Source organism: Elephantulus edwardii, unplaced genomic scaffold, assembly GCF_000299155.1.
Source record: "Elephantulus edwardii isolate Elephantulus edwardi_28Jun2011 unplaced genomic scaffold, EleEdw1.0 scaffold00040, whole genome shotgun sequence".
In the NCBI taxonomy this organism is placed as follows: Eukaryota; Metazoa; Chordata; class Mammalia; order Macroscelidea; family Macroscelididae; genus Elephantulus; species Elephantulus edwardii.
In genome coordinates this window covers 19,844,942-19,848,170 of record NW_006399790.1, presented here as the reverse complement: position 1 = coordinate 19,848,170, position 3,229 = coordinate 19,844,942, and the positions used below count along the sequence as shown (strand labels likewise).

The following is a 3,229-nucleotide window of genomic DNA, read 5'->3' as shown; positions in this document are numbered from 1 at the left end:
AGCTACACCAAACACTGTCCACCATGGATGACCAATATCACATTTGGCAAATCAGGGTCACAGTGTTCAGCATCACAGCAACCACAAGTTACCTCTGTACAGCAAATTGACAGACCAGTGCTATATCATCTAGAAGAATGTTTGACCAAAAACAATTAAAAGCAGGCCCAGGTCTGTGGCCCTCATGTCCTACAGCATTTAAAAATTTCAACGTGCCCACATGCTGATAGACTGCTAGCCAGAGACCCCCAGTTAATCTAGCAAGTCCCATCTGCTGACACCCACTTGGGATGAAAAGAAAGGCATAAGAGCCCCAAGCTTTCCATACATGTCCCTCCTTAAGATGTGAGAGGCCATCGTAACTTCCAGCATAAAATCGACTCATAACACACTAGCCCTCATGAAGTGAATGGAAGTGGCTGTGGTGCTACAAGTTTCTTTCTACTGGAATTCTCTGGCAGCATCTGCATTGCTAGAAAAAAAATTTTAAAACCTCTGTTTCTCTTCAAAAAGCCACGAGTACTAACAAAGGACGGCATACAAAAGCCATTTCCCCCCTGTTCATTTAGTAGTATTGGAGCCAGTATTTTTACCATCACAAGCAACAATTTTTACTTTATCCACTTTTATAAGCTCTGTCGCCTCTCTGAAGTTGACATAATTCAAAACAAAAGTCCACACATTACGGCAGACTCTGTACATATTTAAAGAGCCCCTGAAATTGACTCTGTTTTTGGCTTTCGTAGCCCATGCTGAATTTATAGCCTTATCAAACTGAAGGAGACCTTGAAGAGCAAGTTGGGGGTGAGACTGTATGAGCTTATCTAGGTTCTCTTGAAGACTATTTCCCAAGGCAGTATTACTTTATAACAGATAAGCCATGGCTTAGGTGGAAGGAATGGTTTTTCTTATTCAGGCTTGCATTGATTTCCTGTGGGGATGACACTTTCCACCTTAGAGCTGACAGAAGAAGCCCAACAACAGAAGCCTACTTCCAGACCACTGTTCATTAACTTGTAAGACTCTAGTTGCTACTCACCCAAAGTGAAATACAGAACACTGTCGTTGTGGAGTTTCTTGTCACAGTTGACCTTGATGTCCCCACAACTATTGTCTTGAGACTCTAGGACCCTAAGGGTATTTGCTGCAAGCATTACTATTGTATATTCTGGTAAATAAAACAAAAATGTGACTTGCATTATTTCAACATTTGCTTATTTGTAGTCTGGAACCAAACCTGTAATATATCCAAGGTATGAAACCCTTCCTTGAGGTCATCTCTGAGAGGGAAATGGACAGGGCTTGAAATGGCAAAGAGGAAAGGTACTTTCACAGTAACAGAAGGTCTGGATGCTTCTCTGTTGGGGTGATTTCTTCTCTCTCACAAGCTCTTTTTCATGATGCTGGAAGCTGTAATTTGGAGCCCGCACCTGGAAGTGAACAGTGCCCCTGCTGAGCCAGCACTCCTCCCTAAATTGGTGATTCATTTTGGCTAATCACCTTAGTTATACTCATTAGTTTCCTTTTCATTAAGCAGAAGGTAATTGCCATTTTACTTAGGTTTGGATTTGAATAACATACTCTGACCCAACTCACTGCCATGTAGTTGATTCTGAGTCAAAGTGACTCCCTTCCCATAAGACAAAATAGAACTCCTCCATGGGGTTTCCAAGGCTGTAATCTTGGTAGAAGCAGATTGTCACATATTTCTCCTGTGGAGCAACTGGTAAATTCAATCCACTAACCTTTAAATTAGGGAGCTTTGGTGGCCTCTTGGCAGGAAACGGAACTGCAATCCTGAAGGTACAAGCTGCTCCACGGGAGAAGGATGGGCAATCTCCTCCCCTGCGATTAACTACCTCTGAAAACCCACTGGAGGGTCCAGCTATGGGTCGATTCTGACTCCTTGGTACACAATCACAACCACCTTTAAATTAGCTGACAAATGTCTGATCACTGTGACACCAGGGCTCCTTGAATAAAGCACATGAGAAAAATTGCTAGACTAGATGGGGGGAGGGCATATTATTTTTCTGAATTAAGCCAGTGTGAAAGAGTTCTGGTGACGTAGTGTTTAGAGAGTTACACTGCTAACCCCAAGGCCCTGCCTCTATTGACAGTTCAAATCCAACAGAGGCTCCTTGGGAAAACAATTGGACATTGTCCTCCGATTTGATTTACACCCTTGGATACCCAGTGGGGCTTTGTTTTTGATTTTGCTCCAACTTGATGCCAATGAGAACTTAGGGTTTTGTTTGTGTTTTGGGTTTTGGTTTTTTAAAGAAACATACTTGGAATATTTTTTTTTAAATGAGTGAAATCCATGAGGAGCTTTTGTGATCTGACTTTTCATTGGACTTTGGACTAAAACAACTATCTGGTACCAGGTCTATGTGGAGTAAGCAGCACTACATATTGTGAAAGGAGATGTGTTAAAAGTAAACAAACAAAAAGTAAATGGTTACTATCAACTTTCCTCCTTGCATGCACAGGTATTTGAAGCTTTCATTTAAATCATTGCTTCTGAAAAATGACCATCTTGTTATGTGCTGTCAAGTTGACTGCAACTTACAGCAATTTTGTGAACAACAGATCTGAATCTTGCCTTATCCTGCAATATTCTCATGATCTCCGTGATGCTTGAGCCCACTGTTAATAGTCACTGTGTCATTCCATTCTGATACAGAAAAAAATACCTTGGGCTCCTATTAAAATGAAAATATTTTCTCCAATAGGACCACCTCAGTAAGTTATTGTTGTTGTTGTTGTTGTAGTTGTTGTGTGACATCGAGTCGAAATGGACCCATAGGTGATCCTCCAGTGGGTTTTCAGATGCAGTTAATCACACGCAGGGAGCTTGCCCATCTTTCTTCCACAGAACAGCTGGTGGCCTTGAACTGTGTGCCTTTGGAATTTCAGCACAGCTTCTTGCCACTCTTAATTCTTGCCTTGTTTATTTTGTTGTCCCTCCTTAGCTCTTCATAGTTGAGCCTGCAGGTATCTAAAAGTACAGACAGTCCTACTTTATCTTCTGAGCCAGTCTTGTATGATGGGGGCGGGGGGGATGAAAATTGTTAACTTTTATTGTTTATTTTACCATACATTGTTGTTGTTGTTGTTGTTATGTGTTGTCGAGTCACTTGCAACTCATAGCGACCCTATGTACAACAGCCCTAAACCCTGCTCTGTCCTGTGCCAATTGCACTGTCTCCGATACATCCATCCCGAT

At 41.8% G+C, this 3,229-nt stretch overlaps 1 pseudogene; it reads right to left on the bottom strand.

Moving 5' to 3' along the window:
* Positions 1–561: 561 nt before the first annotated feature.
* Positions 562–882, bottom strand: LOC102875358 (annotated as a pseudogene).
* Between the last annotated feature and the right edge of the window lie 2,347 nt (positions 883–3,229).